The sequence below is a fragment of the Pinus tabuliformis genome, chromosome Q (assembly GCF_031772625.1).
Source record: "Pinus tabuliformis cultivar Carrire ecotype Pingquan chromosome Q, CPIR1, whole genome shotgun sequence".
In the NCBI taxonomy this organism is placed as follows: Eukaryota; Viridiplantae; Streptophyta; class Pinopsida; order Pinales; family Pinaceae; genus Pinus; species Pinus tabuliformis.
In genome coordinates this window covers 1,148,524,674-1,148,544,329 of record NC_142296.1, presented here as the reverse complement: position 1 = coordinate 1,148,544,329, position 19,656 = coordinate 1,148,524,674, and the positions used below count along the sequence as shown (strand labels likewise).

The following is a 19,656-nucleotide window of genomic DNA, read 5'->3' as shown; positions in this document are numbered from 1 at the left end:
TTGATGTTATCACCTACAATTTGTGGAATGCATATATTCTAAGATAAGGATTAATAATTATTTTGTCTATCGTATCTTTGTAAAAATGATATGATAGGTTAAGTAGTAGCCATTGTATGTGAAGTTTTTTTCAAACATATTGAGTTTAATCATTGTAAAATATTGTGCAAGATATGCTTAAGTTAGATGACCACCACTGTCAAAGTTCTATAAGTGAAAGAAAAAGATATCTTGGATGAATTTTGGGGTTAGGGCATGTAGTTCCAATCATTTGAGATGTGTCCCATCCTTCAAAAAATAATTAAAAAGATAATAGAAAAATTATCTGGTTAATACAATAAAATCTGAATTTTATTAGCGAGAATTTCACTAATACCTCTTATACAAGCAAAAAAAAATTAAAAAATATAAATGAGACATTTCATATAATTCTAATATAAGTATTTATGTTTTGTCATATTTATGTTCTTTTGTCAATCCCAATATGTAGTGATCTCTATATGTTTATTTTTGGTACCTATTTTAGAATTCTAAAAGAGATAAAACACTAGTAAAGTTTGAAAAAGTTTGATATTTAAGATCTCTCATGAAATGGAGTATATTTTGAATTTTTTTCTATATGTAACAACCTTTTACTCACACAAAGATTTCTAGTTTTTTTTTTTGAAAATGAAATCTAAAGATAATATACTATTGTTAATTGAAATACATTATTTTTTTAAGCTTTTCATTATGGAAGGGCAACATGAATATATGCCTTTCTAATTGAAATTAAGACCAACCTTTCAAATTTGATCACTGGTGGGATACATAAATATTGATTCAGAAATTGCACATAGAGGATCTGGGCTAACCAAGAAAAAAGCTAATTTCAACTGATTAGTCTAGAGTTGGGTTATTGTGCATTAATTTTATATAAATATTTGTTTAGGTCTATTTTAATTTTGGATTTATTAAGTGTCTAAAAAAATTAAATCTCCTTAGGTGTAAATTGCTTTTCTGAGTGTAAAATTTGTTTGAGAGAGTTGAACTCTCTGTAAGTTTGATAACTCCAGAGTTAAAATGAATATGGCTAATTTAATTATTAATTTTTAGTTTTAGGTAATTTCACTGAGTCAACATATTTTAAGTCATAATTCTATTTTGTATTTTTATGTAGTTTGACCCCGTCAAAATGTTTAGATAACATAATATAACATGACATTATAACATCTTCTAGGTCCAAAAATGTAATAAAATTAAATTTAAAAAAATTATAAAATATTTTGATCATGAAATGGCAGATGGTTTTTGGGCATGTGGTATTGATGACTCATCATTTTTAGGCATGTGGTATTGAGATGGTTTTGGGCATGTTTTATTGATAAACCATGGTATTGGCTCATAGTATTGTAACTAAGATTTGCAAATTAATAATATTTATGGCAAAGTGGATGTGAATATACATGGTTAAACGTATTGTTATATTGTCAGTTTATTGTAACTATTTAAGTTTTTATATGCTTATGAATTAAATTTAAATTAACTTAATTTACAAGGTAAAATGAATCTTAAGTTATTGTTGCTACTTATATGTTATATATTTTAATGTAATATGTATATTATGGTTTTCTTTTACCTAAAAAATTATTTGTAATTTCGTTACATGGAGAGGCGCTCTACAACCCAATATGAGGTAGATCTCACATAAACATGTAAAGGTAAATATAAATGTAAGAATTTGACATGTAATGTTTAATATTTAACATTTTTAATCTAATGTGGGCCCTATTTATAAAACAATCTAATTATTATTATGTATAAATATAAATTTAAAATATAAAGAGGTTTATGAACACTAAAAAAAATAGGTATGGTAAATAAATAAAACCTATTTTTATATTTAGTCTACAAACCTCATTATATTTACAAAGACTCAAAAAAGAGTTTTTATTGAGGTGAATATGGGCCAAATACCATTTTAATACCATGAGTTAAATACCATATTTATAAAAAAGATGTGGTAAATTAATAAAAATATAAATAAATGAGAGATATAGTAAATAAATAAAACATTTTTTATATGTATTCCATAATTCACTTTATATTTGGAACACTAAAAAATGAGGTTTTATTTAAGTGAAGACTATGGCCAAATTATTATTAATACCATGCAAAAAAAACATATTAACCCTAATATTAATATTAATAAAATAAAGATGGCACATGGTATTGAGAACCAATGGTATTGACCCATGGCATTCACTTGGAATGTAGCCTATTCAAAGAGGGGAATTAAACCAACATAGTTATCTTTATTATGGATCTACTAAGCCCCGAGAAAGATCAAATATCTAGATATGAAAACTAACATGAAGTGAAAAAAAAATTGATTTTTCTCAACTTTTGGTAGATCCAAAATAAAAACAAATATGCCTATTAACTTAACAATAATCAATAGTTAAAATCAAACCCTCTATAAATGCTTCACATTTTCCATAGCTAAATTAGTTCAAAGATTTGCTTCACATTTTCTGTAACAACCCTATGGTAATAACTTGGTGTAAGTTATTCAGTTATGAAATAGTAATTCTTTAAAAAAAAAAATATTACGAATTAGTTTCAACAATTAATTCTTGTTATCTATAACGTTGTCAATTAAAGAATGACAGAAGATGGCGCTAACGGCGGCTTGGTTTGGAAGCTTCTGGTAAACCAGAAAACTGGACAGGTGGTGACAAATTATATCATGACTGACAAACACCAAACTCGTGGTGGGTCAAGCGGAGAACACCAAACGGTTACATGTAAAAGATCAATGTAGAGTGGCGGGTAGCCAAACTTCACGAGAAGTTGAACAACGTGATAACTATAATAGTTAATGGTTTCCGACGGTGGGTAATTTGTGATAAATTTGACAATCAAAGTAATGGTTATATGTCAAAGCAAAACCGCGTGCGACCCCAGGTTTGAACCCGTGACCCATGTGATGATAATAACCATGTACCCACCCATTAACTACGGTGCCAAGCGGATACCCATTGGTCCTCTAATAACTGATTCTTGGTATTGGGAATGGAAAGGAGAGATACAGGGAGAAGGGACTGCTCCCTACCGGTTAGCGAGGGAATGAGAGGTTACGAATACAGAGTTACCCGATGGGGTTTCTTGGGGGGGTTTACCTATGGGCCATTCAATATGTCTGGGTATAGTGTCTCAAACCAAGAACATGGAAGCACCAGATGACACAGGCGTCGAAGGAATGCAATCTCCGGTGACCAACAGAGCACCCGAGCAGAGAGAATGGTATCACCCCGAAGCTCTTCCTGGCTTCCTGTGGAATCGAGATTCTCACGGGCGCCGACAACTATCTATACGTGTATGGCCTCTCATTTCTGCCCGCTTCGACTGCCTCTGTCTTGCTCGCCACCCAGCTCGGCTTCAACGTTATTTTCGCGTTGTTGTTAGTTCGGCAAAAGTTCAGCCCATTTTCTGTAAGTTCCGTGGTTTGGTTTACCGCGGGTTCTGTTTTGCGTGCTTTCCATACAAGCAGCGTCATGCCTGAAGTACGTGCTCGGGTTTATCTTCACGCTGGGTGCAGCTGCCCTCTATGGTCTGATTATTCCCTTGATTGAGCTGGCCTACAAGACAACAAAGAGCCAATGGCGTATACCCTTGTTATGCGGATGCAAGTCATCATGTGTATTTCGGCCACTGTTTTTCTGTACAGTGGGCATGCTCGTTAATGGAGAATTCGAGGCCCTCCCCAGTGAGGTCGAGCGATTCCGTCTAGGGAAGGTTAATTACTGCATGGATGTTCTATGGGCCGCAGTGATGGGGCAGTTTTATTTCATTGGGGTCTTCGGCGTGACGTTCATGGCGAGTTCTCTGTTGAGTGGGGTCATCATTGCCGTTACAATTCCGGGGACTGAGGTCCTCGCTGTGTTGTTGTTCAATGAGAAATTCAGTGCGGAGAAGGGCATGTCGCTGGTGCTGGCCTTGTGGGGACTCGCATCGTATCTCTATGGGGAATACCTTTGCTACTTGAAACTGGGGTCTCCTAAGTTGCCTGAGCAACAGAATAAGCCAGAATGCACACAAGGAGCTGTACATGTACATGCACATCAGTCCATTACTGATCTGTGAGAAGCCCAATCTATTAACGATGTTGAAGAATTAGCCACGGCCGATTCTGCATTGACAGGAAATGTGGGTATATAAGCTAGTTAAATACATTGACAGGAAATTTGGGTATGTATGCTAGTTAAATAGTAAGTCATGCCTGCTTACGCATATGAGTGGATGCTAAAGAATCTCTTTCAGACATTGTTTATTGATTCTTAAATGTGGTATCTAATCTTGTTGCCCAAGCTTGTTGTCAACTGCATTAACAGGAAACGATGGAGGTTGGTGCCAACGAAAAGTGATGTTTAAGTTTGTGCAGGAAGAGGATCAAGGGTCCATGCAGATGAGTTCGAGTTGCAAGAACATACATTGCTAGAACAATCATGCCACAAGGAATATTGTATGTGGCGGTATGTAAACTAAAGATTACATGAAAACTGTATTAGCTTTAGCTAGTTATATGACAGCTTAATGATTTTAATAACAATGGTTAAGGGATGAAATCCCTTATGAGCCATTGAGTGAGGGGTGAAAACCCTCACGAGCGTTTAATAAGAAGATTAAACGTTTGCTGGTTTTCACCCTACGGGGTTTCCAGGGTATATCTGTGTTCAAGTGGTGTGATTGATGTGATTGCCTTATGTGTCCATTGATAATGATGGGTTCTTAATGATGATGGTTCTTTATTTGATGTGTCAAGCATAATGTCTTAGTACATGATTATCTAACATGGTTAAGGATATCAAGAAATGGATGCATGGATTCATGAGACAGTTTATGTTATTACAGTGATGGTAAAGGTTATGCAATGGTTATGAAACTTACTGTCCTTGATGGAAAATTACTTGATATACTAATGAATAGTATATTTAATGGTTAGTGATGATTTGTGGAGCTGTGAATTGATTAATTACTTGTGGTATTTGTATAAAAATTCTAACTCCCTACTTTTACATGTGAGGTTACCGGGGTATGTGACAAGTGGTATCAGAGCTAAAGGTTGCAGTACTGGCGCCTTTGGGAATTGGTAAGCAGAAAGGATATGGAGGTATGCCATCAGTAGGCATTAACTCAGGTACGAGTTTAATCATTCACATATTCATTTATATCGTACACTACTTTTGGCATGATAGGTGTGATTCATGTTTATAACTTCTTTGAGAAGTAAGTAATAAGTTGTTGCATAACTACGTTCATAACGTTGGATTCCTGATGAGGATAAAAGACAATGAAACTTTTGTCGCACTTACAAACAAAATTGAACACTCATTACACTTAAGAACAATATTGAACACTCATTGAGGAAGTGACAATCAACTACCAAGTTTGATTTGCAAATATGGTAATAACAATGATACATTCATTAAACAAGATTGAAGTTACAATGAACAAAAACTTAATGAGCCAATGCATGAATATAAATTAGGGGGAATATCCTTGAATAGGATAACAAATTGTTTTAAAAGGACATAAGAAGAACCCCCTTAGACTTGAAAGTAAACAATGAGTCAAGTAGCGAGACTTGATTGTCATAACTAACTTTTGATTCAGTCTTGTCATGGATGCATGAAGACGATTGGTAGTTGAGATTGGTTAGTGTTGTATGACTAACCCATAGAACTTATATGCATTAATTGAATTGGACTTAAGATTATTACAATTCGAAAACAAGTGAAGGTTGATTGATGTCACATGCATGGAATGTGTGTGAAGATTTTTACTCTCTCTGTGCTATAGTTCCAGTTGCTTATGAGAAGAGTTCCTAATTTTATTCACCACGAGAATGCATGATGAATAGTATATGCTTATGTCTTAATAGATTTAATGATGATTACCCTCTAATTAAGTGAAATCCATTAGCATGATATGTGGTTATGTTAATCATTACTTGTTGGGAGATAAAAGCCATTGGAGCCTCGATTTAATGATGGTTGAATTTATCTCTATTATGGGAATGATGGATTTCTTATGCATGTTGCATTCCAGTGTGAAGTTAAGGGTAGAGGCATGTTCAGTGGGTAACATTTCTAGGACCCATTCATGGTATAATTACATGTGATAATTATTCATAAATAGACTACCTAAGTTAATACAGTTGTCGGTAAACACTAATTACCTTCCCCACCATAGATGCTTCCAGAGGAAAAGGAAGCAAGGAGAAGGAAGAAGACCGTGCTGTAGGGACAGACGGAGATGGGAAAAAGAAATCGCTAAGTCTGGTGATGACCAGATAGAGCAAGCTTTGAGTGTTAGAATCTTGCAGAAGACTCTAAGTCTTGGGATGACTAGATAGCGCTCGATGTGCATGTGAGTATTCCCTTGACCATGCTTAAGAAGTTGAAAAATGATAACTATAGTGTGTTGATGTTAATGATTTTCGTAATGTCTCCTTGAACTCATTATTCTGAAATGGTCACATAGTAGAGTTATGATAGTTGTTGCATCTAGCATCAAGTAGTAACTTTGGTGCATGTGTGACACTTAGGAGATTATGCTTCTAAATGCATAAGTAGAGTAATTGCTCCTGGTAAGGGTGGGTTAATTTGTTAATTATGCATGTTGATCCAAGGATAAGATAAGTATCTTGCTCACTTTCTTGAGGAACACGTATGAATGTTTTATATGATTTCTTAGTAGAGAAAGTATTTGAATGCATGCAATAAAAGAATGGTTCTTTTATAGATTTTCTTGGTAAAGGAAATGTGTTAAGGCATGCAGTTAAAGATTGATTATTTGGTATGTTTTCTTGGTAAAGAAAATAGGTAGTTCCTATTAGAAAGACTCCACGTGAGTCTTGTGTGTGAAATGCTTGTCTCTTGTCTATAAAATCCTTGCTAAATATAGCCAAAGTATCTTCTTGAGAAAAGAGGATGAGGTATATAAATGTCCTGAGGACATAGCATGGAAGGTGGCCAAGTTTGCTTGAATTAAAATATGTATCTTTATTTGATAAAAGCTTCTTGGAAAATATATATATATATATATATATATATATATATATATATATATATATATATGCTAATTGCATTATGATTCTAGTTAGTTTCTAAGTTCTAGTGAAATGATTATGCATTACATGCATGATAAAAGATAACTAAGGATGTGCTTCTAGGCACATAGATATTCATCTCTAATTTCTTGAGGAAAGAGTATATTACATATATACATAAATATAGTCTCATCCTAAGAGTATGCATACTTCATGTATGAAGATGCAGGATTTTATGAGAATTTTCTTGAAAATAAAAATAGAGGTTCTTTCCTTAAAGACACATTAGAATAGTGTTCATACAAGAACCAAAATCCTTACTTGTTTCATGAAAAGAACTATGTGCATTGAAGTAAGGTAATTGTGTTAGGAGAACACATGTTGCATATTGGTAGCTATTGTGACTTTGGAATTATGACTCTGTGTGTACATAGAGGAAGTGATCATGTTAACTTTCTTGAAGACAACAATCTTTTGAAGAGATTGTCTTGCTAGATAAGTTGTGTTGATTGCTTGATTTTGATACATAAAGGATAAGTAAACCTTGTTTTTGTATCTTGATTTTTATGCCTAAAGATAGATATCTTTAATAATTTCTTGAAAGGGAATCTTGAGAAACCCTCACATCGGAAGATAGAAGAATGAGGTTAAAATGACTTCCTTAAGAAAGAGGTATGTAGTTTGTTGTATGAGATGATGGTAGTATGCTAGTGAAAGGCTTATATGATAAGCAATGGTATGCACAAAGATTAGTCATTATGATATAGAGTTATGATCTTTGTATGTTAGAGAGATTATGTTTAATTACATTAACAATGCATGACCCAAGCTAGCCATAGTAAACGTAAGATAATACTCCATTAATGATGATTTGAATTGGAACAATAGACTATGGCAAAATTGGGAATGATGAGAGTATTAACTCAACTGTTGTCGACATTTATACATTAATGAGTATTTGCATATGCTTTTATACATGACAATATTGTATGCATGAACATTATTGGAAATGGAATATGTGTTAACTGATGCATATTTATAACTAACGTTGCTGATGGGATTAAGTAGTGGTAGCTTAATGGCAACAAGAAAACTCATCACATAAATTGCTGCAATGTGAAATGCAATTATAAATGAGAAAGAATGATGTGATATGATATGCATGAATTATGTTATTTGAAAAATTTGCATGCATACAACGTGTATGATGGATATGTTTCCCATCAAACTTGATGTTGTGGACCCATGTTGGGGGTTAAGTGTAAATACATGGTATACATGCATGTTTGTTATGCTAATGATAATGTTCATATGGTTCATTGTGTAAATTACTTTGAGAAAGAGTAATAAAAAAGAAATTTAACATGCCAGACAGTTGTGGAATGCCTTGGGTTGATGACAGTTACCTGCCCGGAGGGGTTGATGGTACTTGTCTGCCCGGATTGTGAAAGGCTGGAATGCCTTGGGTTGATGACAGTTACCTGCCCGGAGGGGTTGATGGTACTTGTCTGCCCGGATTGTGAAAGGCTGGAATGCCTTGGGTTGATGATAGTTACCTGCCCGAAGGGGTTGATGGTACTTGTCTGCCCGGATTGTGAAAGGCTGGAATGCCTTGGGTTGGTGGCAGTTACCTGCCGGAGGGGTTGATGGTACTTGTCTGCCCAGATTCCCTCTCCCTGGAATTCTTGAGCTGGTTGGCCAGTGGAATTCCATGTTAGACCTGGTAAGGTCTCTATCAAAGAAAATTGTCTGGATGTGAAAATGACTCGATTTGGTTGTGGAAACCAGTTCCCATGGGTTGGGAATTCTTTAGCCTATTATGGTGCTCATAGCTAAAGAAATGAATGAATCAACTATATGATATGTTGAAGAAGAATTCTATATATAGTTGTGTAAAATATGTTATGCATGTTTAACAAAAAATGAATTTAGTACTCAATAAGGAGTTATTGGAAATATTAATTCCTTTATTGTATCATTAATCTTGTAGGGAATTTTAATTCCTTTGTTGCATTACTAATCTTGTGAAAGTCTTAGTAGGGGCTAAGACCATTTTCAAATGATGCAGTGATTGACTGATGATTAGAGAGCTAGGTGCTCTTTTGGTACATCTAGAAGCACCTTGCGGATGTCTTTAGTGAGAATTCGTTCAGTGTGCACGTGAGCAGTGATTTATCATTTGATGATTAGTGTTAGTGCTCTTTAAGTACTTGTAAAAGTACTGTGATTTAGAAATCATTTAGCATTGCACAATTGATTGATAGTCAAAAGTATTCCATTGACTCACAAAATAGTGACTAATGTGATTGAATTTGTTAGTCATATATTACAGGAATTACTTACCATGGAGGATTGAAGAATTGTCCAACCACTATTAAAGGCTTACATGAAAGTATTCATGATTTCCAAGAATAGATGGTAAGTAATGGTAAGTTGACATAGAGAATTGTTTATTATGAATGAATAAGGGCCAAGTGGTGGCGATTAGAAGTTGCATATTTTTGCAATTACGAATGCTTACGACTATTGATGCTTATAACTAATGATATTTCTTATGACTATATCATTAATATTTTGTTTGTCGTCTTTTCTTGGAATGAAATCGTTGATTTCAAAGAGAAAGGATTACATTTTGTGTGGTTTAGATGGTAATACCATGAGTAAAGTTTAAAGTTCCAATGAAAGATGAACACCGAGGACGGTGTTCCTGTTAAGGGGGGGAGTATGTAACAACCCTATGGTAATAACTTGGCGTAAGTTATTCAGTTATGAAATAGTAATTCTTTTTAAAAAAGATTACGAATTAGTTTCAAAAACTAATTCTTGTTATCCATAAAGCTGTCAATTAAAGAATGACAGAGGATGGCGCTAAGGGCGGCTTGGTTTGGAAGCTTCTGGTAAACCAGAAAACTGGACAGGTGGTGACAAATTATATCATGACTGAAAAACACCAAACTCGTGGTGGGTCAAGCGGAGAACACCAAACAGTTACATGTAAAAGATCAATGTAGAGTGGCGGGTAGCCAAACTTCACGAGAAGTTGAACAACGTGATAACTATAATAGTTAATGGTTTCCGACGGTGGGTAATTTGTGATAAATTTGACAATCAAAGTAATGGTTATATGTCAAAGCAAAACCGCGTGCGACCCCAGGTTTGAACCCGTGACCCATGTGATGATAATAACCATGTACCCACCCATTAACTACGGTGCCAGGCGGATACCCATTGGTCCTCTAATAACTGATTCTTGGCATTGGAAACTGATTCTTGGTATTGGGAATGGAAAGGAGAGATACGGGGAGAAGAGATTGCTCCCTACCGGTTAGCGAGGGAATGAAAGGTTACAAATACAGAGTCACCCGATAGGGTTTCTTGGAGGGTTTACCTATCGGCCGTTCAATATGTCTGGGTATGGTGTCTCAAACCGAGAACATGGAAGCACCAGCTGACACAGGCGTCGAAGGAATGCAATCTCCGGTGACCAACAGAAAGGAAAAGGTTAAGAGACTGTGGCATGGCCTCTTCTCCTCCCGCCTCTCTACTTTTCATATAGAAGGCACCCGAACAGAGAGAATGGCATCACCCCGAAGCTCTTCCTGGCTTCCTGTGGAATCGAGATTCTCACGGGCGCCGACAACTATCTATACGTGTATGGCCTCTCATTTCTGCCCGCTTCGACTGCCTCTGTCTTGCTCGCCACCCAGCTCGGCTTCAACGCTATTTCGCGTTGCTGTTAGTTCGGCAAAAGTTCAGCCCATTTTCTGTAAATTCCGTGGTTTTGCTTACCGCGGGTTCTGTTTTGCTTGCCTTCCATACAAGCAGCGACATGCCTGAAGGAGTAACGCGTCGGCAGTACGTGCTCGGGTTTATCTTCACGCTGGGTGCAGCTGCCCTCTATGGTCTGATTATTCCCTTGATTGAGCTGGCCTACAAGACAACAAAGAGCCCAATGACGTATACCCTTGTTATGGAGATGCAAGTCATCATGTCTATTTCGGCCACTGTTTTTCTGTACAGTGGGCATGCTCGTTAATGGAGAATTCCAGGCCCTCCCCAGTGAGGCCGAGCGATTTCGTCTAGGGAAGGTTAATTACTGCATGGATGTTCTATGGGCCGCAGTGATGGGGCAGTTTTATTTCACTGGAATCTTCGGCGTGACGTTCACGGCGAGTTCTCTGTTGAGTGGGGTCAACATTGCCGATACAATTCCGGGGACTGCGGTCCTCGCGGTGTTGTTATTCAACGAGAAATTCAGTGCGGAGAAGGGCATGTCGCTGGTGCTGGCCTTGTGGGGACTCGCATCGTATCTCTATGGGAAATACCTTTGCTACCTGGAACTGGGGTCTCCTAAGTTGCCTGAGCAACAGAATAAGCCAGAATGCGCACAAGGAGCTGTACATGTACATGCACATCCTTCCATTACTGATCTGTGAGAAGCCCAATCTGTTAACGATGTTGAAGAATTAGCCACGACCGATTCTGCATTGACAGGAAATGTGGGTATATAAGCTAGTTAAATACATTGACAGGAAATTTGGGTATGTATGCTAGTTAAATAGTAAGTCATGCCTGCTTACGCATATGAGTGGATGCTAAAGAATCTCTTTCAGACATTGTTTATTGATTCTTAAATGTGGTATCTAATCTTGTTGCCCAAGCTTGTTGTCAACTGCATTAATAGGAAACGATGGCGGTTGGTGCCAACGAAAAGTGATGTTTAAGTTTGTGCAGGAAGAGGATCAAGGGTCCATGCAGATGAGTTCGAGTTGCAAGAACATACATTGCTAGAACAATCATGCCACAAGGAATATTGTATGTGGCGGTATGTAAACTAAAGATTACATGAAAACTGTATTAGCTTTAGCTAGTTATATGACAGCTTAATGATTTTAATAACAATGGTTAAGGGATGAAATCCCTTATGAGCCATTGAGTGAGGGGTGAAAACCCTCACGAGCGTTTAATAATAAGATTAAACGTTTGCTGGTTTTCACCCTACGGGGTTTCCAGGGTATATCCGTGTTCAAATGGTGTGATTGATGTGATTGCCTTATGTGTCCATTGATAATGATGGGTTCTTAATGATGATGGTTCTTTATTTGATGTGACAACCATAATGTCTTAGTACATGATTATCTAACATGGTTAAGGATATTAAGAAATGGATGCATGGATTCATGAAACAGTTTATGTTATTACAGTGATGGTAAAGGTTATGCAATGGTTATGAAACTTACCGTCCTTGATGGCAAATTACTTGATGTACTAATGAATAGTATATTTAATGGTTAGTGATGATTTGTGGAGTTGTGAATTGATTAATTACTTGTGGTAATTGTATAAAAATTCTAACTCCCTACTTTTACATGCGAGGTTACCGGGGTATGTGACATTTTCCATCACTAAATTAGTTCAAAAATATCTTACAGCGGAGTCAGAGACAAAACCAGAGACACTCATAAGGATGTGGTCCAAGAGCAACGTTAGTAGAGAGAAGGGTTAGAAACGCTAGCAAAGGTAGCTTTCGTTCCTCTAGCCTTGGTCTGTGATTGGCAGCAGGACTATATGTACTGGACTAGACGACATGGTAATTGAATGAAGTTAATGGAAATCGAAAATATTTCATTTATACCCATTTTCCAGGTCAGGGAAATGAGTGAGCTTCAATCATGGTAGGATGTGTTGGCGGATTAACAAGGATGTAAACGAAAATAAAAATACTTTCACATAATAATTTTATATTAAAATTTAAATGATAATATTTTATATTAATAAAATTATTATAATTTGAAATGAAAAAATGTTTAGTTTTAAATAATAAAAATAGGTTGTGTAAAAGATAGAGGGTGATTTTCAGTTTTAATGAGTAATATATTGGATAGGATAAAAATGTAATATTGTTAAATTTATAAAAATAATTAATTAATAAAATTAAATTAATTTGATAGCTTAATTTAGTTAATATATCGTTAAAATGTAGGTAAAATATTGAAAAAGATAAAATCAATTAATCATTATTTTTACTTGTTAAAATGTACGTAAAATATTGAAAGAGATGAAATCAATTAATCATCTAGGGAGGGACGTACATTACCTAATCGCTATAGTGATACACAAACTCGAAGTTATAGTGATATGGCCGCTCGTGACCCAAATCAATATTTAAAAAATAAATATGTTAATTACGATGTGTACATCGCGATATTTAAAACAAAGTAGAGATATGATTCTAGTCTGAAATGCTTTCACCATATATTTATCTTTTGAGTAGGCGAGGTGGGCTGTGCAACTAAGGATCGAACCAGTGCAGCCTTATGCTCAGAAGGCCCCTGAATTCGACCCTCGGACCTAGTGCCACCAAACACCAGCCAACGCATCTACAACCGGACTACCATCTTAAGGTGCAGAAGCATATTTTATAAATCATATTCCTGCTCTTCATTACTCGGAAAACATTTATTATATCACTACAACGGAATTTACAATAAAAAACCACCAAATTTTGGCTCAAGGCGGGAGGTATACAGATTCTATGAAATACAGAATATATTATGTGAGCCGTGGCCCCCTTGAAGGCTTCAGACATGGAGTTCATCTCCTCCTCCGGTGGCAGAGAATCTGTTGACGAGAGCGAGAGCATTACTTATCAATTTGCGCGTTCTGCACGCGACCGGTGACCATGGCCGTAACATGACCAGTGGCGTGGAGATCCTGAAATCCATTGAGACAGGATTCCTGGTCTGTGAGGGCCGCGGTCATCCACGTCTGCACGTTGCTCATCTCAAACTCGAAAGTGTACGGCTTCAGTTGCTTCAGGTCCACCAGGAATCCTGTCGCGTTTCCCACTCCCACTTGCATTCCACGAGGAACTGTGGCCACAATGGTCAAATTCTATAAGAAATCCGTTTACGCAGCACGCCAGTTTCTATATACCAGTTTTTACTCTAATTTATAAAGAAAATAATATTTTTCACTGGAATTTATTAAAGTTTGGTAATATAATTTTGAAGATTTTTTTTGTTATTTAAAATATATTATTTATTAAAGTTTGGTAATATAATTTGAAGATTTTTATTATTTAAAATATATTTTGAAAGTATAAATGGATTCAAGATCGTGAAAATTTGAGATATTTTAATTTTGCACATTAAACAATTTAAATTCTAGTTTTTAAAAATATCTTCTATATTTTGATTAAAATTAACCAGAAAAAATGTAATGACAATTAGGCTAAGCTCTGCGAAAACTTGTCAAACTAACACTGAGAACAACCATCTTTGGGTGCTAACCACAATGCATGCTGAATCATCATCCTTAATCAAGGAAAACCAGGCTACCTGGAATTAGCGGCCTCTTGTGGTCCTTAATGAGAGAGACTCCCAGAGACCAAACCAACACTGAGAACCACCATCTTTAAGTGGTAACGAATGCATGCTAACTCATCATCCTTAATGAAACTTTCACTCTTGCTAATTACTTCTAGCTCTCGAGCTATTAACCTAAGTCTTAAAAAAACAAACTCTTTGAAAAAACAAAAATAATTTTAAAACATACTCCACCCCAAAATATAACTTTATTTATTTTATTTTAATTAATTTTAAAACCATTAAAAAAAAATTCCCATTTTCCTCCTGATCCTAACACGAAGTCAAACTCTACAAGAGATTTAATATACACTATCAATTATAAGATTTTAAATAAAAAATATTTCACAGTCACACATACGGTAATCATATTTTCGTATAATTAATATTTAGTGATATAAGAGCTATATATAATTCATTTAATTTTGTTGTTCTTCTAGATGATTTTCATAATATAATATGAACAAGCTTTTGTGTTGAGTTTGCTTTTTGCCTCCCCATTAAAGTCAAGTCTTGACCAAATTGAACGTCGGCTCCACTTTCACTCTCACAGGCCGTACTTAAAAGTTGGAAGGGATAAGGATAGCCCCCACTAAATTGAAAAGTAATTTAATATTAAAAAATAATTAATTTGTATTTTTAAATAAAATAATTATTTTACTAATTAATTAGTTGCATAATAATAAGTTATTTTATAATTTTATAATTAATCTTTTAGATCCAAGAAGAGGTTTCTATTGTTATCTAGAGGGATCAGTACGTCTTATACATCCATCAAAAAAATTAGCATAAATCATTAAAAACATGCACATAAGTAGTTTATATTAAGTTATATAAGTTATTAAATTATGTCCAAAATGGGTCTATATATTGATTGGACCAACAACTCTTAAACATCAAGCCTTAACATTACAAGTTGACAAAACATACTATCCCAACTACCTCCAGCTCTGAATTACCAATTAAGTCAAAATGCACTACAAAACATTCCATTGAATTCTATCCAGGAGTACACCTATCCTATCACACAGTCACCCACTGATTTCCACTAGATCAACACATCCCATCGTTGGGTAATACCTGCACAAGAACATGGAAAATGTGTGTCAGCCATATCTGCATGCTTGTTTAACCATTCAACCTATTGAAAACAATAAATGACACCATTCAATTTAGGAATTAGTTCAGAGGATGCAATAAATGACACCAACCCTTTCAATTCAAGTATTAAACACATCGACCCTTTCAATTCAAGAATTAAACACAGGAAAGCACAAGGATCAACCATGAAAGTTTATCAGCCATTGGATCATGTAAAAATCAATCGAAAACACACATTTGAATTTGGGAGATGGAAATCTATCCCAATCTTCCCTGCCAATTAAATTCTAGAATAAAAAACTACAAAACATCTCCATGCTAGTTCTCATCATTTCTCAACTCAAAAATTCAGGGTTCTTAGCACTCTCTCGACTTATAAATTCAGGGTTCTTAGCACTCTTGCTACCTGTGCTCTAAGAATCTCTGACGATAACCACCTTGAAAAAGAGAAATCACATCTTCTTGAAATGTTTAGAAATAATGGGTATAGCACATCTCAATGCCTCAAGGCCTTTTACAAAGCCTGCAAAGAGCCTAGAGTTAAACCTGCTTGTGATGATCCTATCTCTAAGGTTCATCTCCTGTTTATCCAAGGAACCACAAATAGGATTGCCCATATCCTCAAGAATATTAATGTCACTTCTTCATTCAGACCTCTCAATACCATTAAGAATTCTCTTAGATATGTCAAAGACCCTATTGATCCTAAGGACTCGAAAGGGCTCTACCTTGTTCCCTCCTCCTATGGTATCCCCTACATTGGAGAAACAGGTAGATCTATTAAGCATAGAATCAATGAGCATGCTACAAACATTAGACACAATTGCTCCCGCTCATCAACCTTAGCTGAGCATGCAAAAAAATCAAAGCACCATGTCTGCATTGAAGAATCCAAAGTCATCGCTAAGGTTGACCACTTCCACCACAGGAAGCTTAGAGAGGTGATTGAGATCGAAAGGCATACCAAAAATATTAATAGGGATGATGGTTGGAAATTGAGTGAGAGCTGGATTCCAGCTCTCTCATTGTAACTCATCATTCCCTTCTTATTCCCTCTCCTCTTTTTTCTCTTTTTGGTTTATTTTCTTTTGTTTTATGCCTTGATCCCCTATTTTATTTTTTATCATTATTAATTATATATATATATTTCATTTAAATATATTATATATATTTTTATTTTTATTTTTATTTTTATTTTTATTTTTTTGGGCATAAAAATATAAAATTTGTAGTATTATTTTTCTTGTTATCCTTTAATTCAAATAATATAAACTTAATTGTAATAAATTAATAATTATTTGATTACATTGGGATAAAATTTCTAGATTCATAACAACTGGTTTTCTAATTAGTCAACCTCTAACAAATAAGATGATATAATTTATTAATAAATAACCTCTTTACATTAATTTGATAATATTAAAATTCAATATTTTATTTTTAATTATTCCTTAACAGCGATTTTTAACTAAAAATAGAATATTTTAATGAAATAACTCCTTACCACTAACTCCCTAATAATTAAGTTTTTTACCTATTAACTAATTCATCAATAACTAATTTTTAACGACTATTTCTCGGCAATGTTGCAGCCTTACTATTTATTCCTTCTGATCGATGGATTTCTCACCTAGTCCTGAGGATGAACCACATTATTTGGTTCGAAACGTCCACCAAATCCTATTAATGTGACTAATCCAAAAGACTTTCTTCTACGTCAACCCTTATTTTCATTTCAAACATTCATTCTACTCATCCGTTGTTGGAGACATACAATCAGAGTGTGTGCATAATGTTACATTCATTTTATTCATCAGTTGTTAGAGACATACAAACATAATGTGTGTTAGAGACATACAAACATAATGTGTGCACAATGTTACATTCATTCTATTCGTTAGTTGTTGTAGACATACAAGTTTGTTTTTGTTGAATGATGTTATCATATTGATTATTTTATCATTATTTTTATTGACAAACAAGTGTAAATTAAAGCCATTATAGCCAATATCACTTGCTAAATAGATCACAGGATCCAATTAGAGAAGCATTTTTAAATGAGTAATGATACCAATGTCTCTTTATCACTTTTATATGCTTATTAGAAATTCTCTTTTAAGTATTAGATTATCAAATTAAGACGATCCGACTACAAGATTGCAAGAGCATAACTATAAGGAATTAGACAAATTTGCTAATGGTGAGATTAGTTAGTCAAATGCAATAAAAGATATGCAATGAAATTTGCAAGAGAGAGATACTTATACAATGCAGCTATGCAAAATGAGATGCAACAGAGAACCATTTATTTCTTTTTCTGCCTCAGGATGTGGTTTAAGGCTCGAGATATTGTATTTGAACCCACCTCGCTTTATTTATGTCAAGAAAGCTATTCCTTCCTCGACGATATGGGCCCACTGTAACTACCATTCGTTCAGGAACTTTACTAAATACAATGAGTCTATCTGAATGCCAATCCATTCAAAGTATAATAACCTTGTGTCAGACTATCTATTACTTATGAACTTGCTTTAAGGCTGGATTACAGATCTATAAAAGATATCATCCAAAGACTCTACAGGACCACTTAAATCATTCTCAAGATGCAAATAACCATACCCAAGTTTAGTAACCAATTTCAATGTCATTGCAACCTCAAATCTGACCGCTGCAATTTAATATCATACTATTATAACAATGATATCAGTCCATTTCCAACAAGATTGGTTGAGCAAGATTTGAGGATAGAACACTCAGTAACATTTGTGATTACATATCTATAAAAGATAACATCCAAAGACTCTAGAGAACCATTGAGAAGTAAGATGTCGATGAGAGATGCAATGAGGTAGTTAGTATCCAATAAGGCTATCCTATCCTTGACTAGGCTAGGGAGAAAAGCCAACAACAATGCCAATATGCTAACTCAAGAAAGTATTATTCCTTCAATGTACCACTGCCAATGAAACATGGGATTTTGTAGCTTACTGGAAAGTATATATCAGTCAATTAAATGATGAGATCAATCCCTTAAATCATTCTCAAGATGCAAATCGCCATACCTTCCATTTTAGTAACCAATTTCAATGTCAGTGCAACCTGAAATACGACCCGTGCAATTTAATATCAAACTAGTATAACAATGATATTAGTCCATTGTCAACAAGATTGGTTTAGCAAGATTCGAGCATAGAACACTCAGTGACCTCTGTGATTAACGATCTATAAAAGATAGCATCCAGAGACTCTAGAGGACCATTGAGCAGTAAGATGTCGATGAGAGATGCAATGAGGTAGTTAGTATCTAAGAAGGCTATCCTATCCTTGACTATGCTAGGTAGAATAGCCAACAATAATGCCAATATGATAACTCAATATAGTACTAGTCCTTCAATGTACCACTCTGAATGAAACATGGACTACTGTATCTTACTAACAAGTATATATCAGTCAATTAAATGATGAGATCAACCCTTAACTAAACATTAGTAGAACAAATCAAGTGTTTAAAAAATGCGAAATGTGCAGGCCAAAATGAATTTTACTCGGAGAATGAGGAATGCTTACATCTCAAAAATCATAATCAAAATTAAAAAAGTTAAGGATGAAAAGAAATCATTGACGAATAGACTTAAAGAACTTGTCATAAAGGAAGCATCAAAATCTCCAGATGTAGCAGTCCAAACTAAAGAAACAAACTTCAATACCACTAATCTCGCAGTTGAGGCAAATCCAAACCCTATTGAAGTAAAAATGTACTCAGAGGTTGTCGTTCAAAGAGAGGACACCCCAAATAAGGATTCAGTAGTTAAGTCAACAACAACAATGCCTGATGGAAATCAGAAAATTTCCATAAAATTTCTTAAGGAAGTTCAAACAAGAAAAATTCCTTATCTACATCCGAATCACAAGAGTAGACACCTTAATCAATCTACAAATCTATATCACGCAGAACATAAACAAACTTATGTTCTGAAAAATATTGAAGTGAGATCCATACGGTCATATGATAATTATTCACCACACATCTCCAAGGATCATATGATTCCCCAAAAGATTAATCTAGGATGGTTCGATCTAATTTCAGTCCGACAA

At 34.9% G+C, this 19,656-nt stretch overlaps 2 pseudogenes; both read left to right on the top strand.

Moving 5' to 3' along the window:
* Window positions 1–2,644: 2,644 nt before the first annotated feature.
* Window positions 2,645–4,169, top strand: LOC149223665 (purine permease 3 pseudogene; annotated as a pseudogene).
* Window positions 4,170–10,528: 6,359 nt separating this feature from the next.
* LOC149223664 (purine permease 3 pseudogene) lies at window positions 10,529–11,529 on the top strand (annotated as a pseudogene).
* Window positions 11,530–19,656: the final 8,127 nt, after the last annotated feature.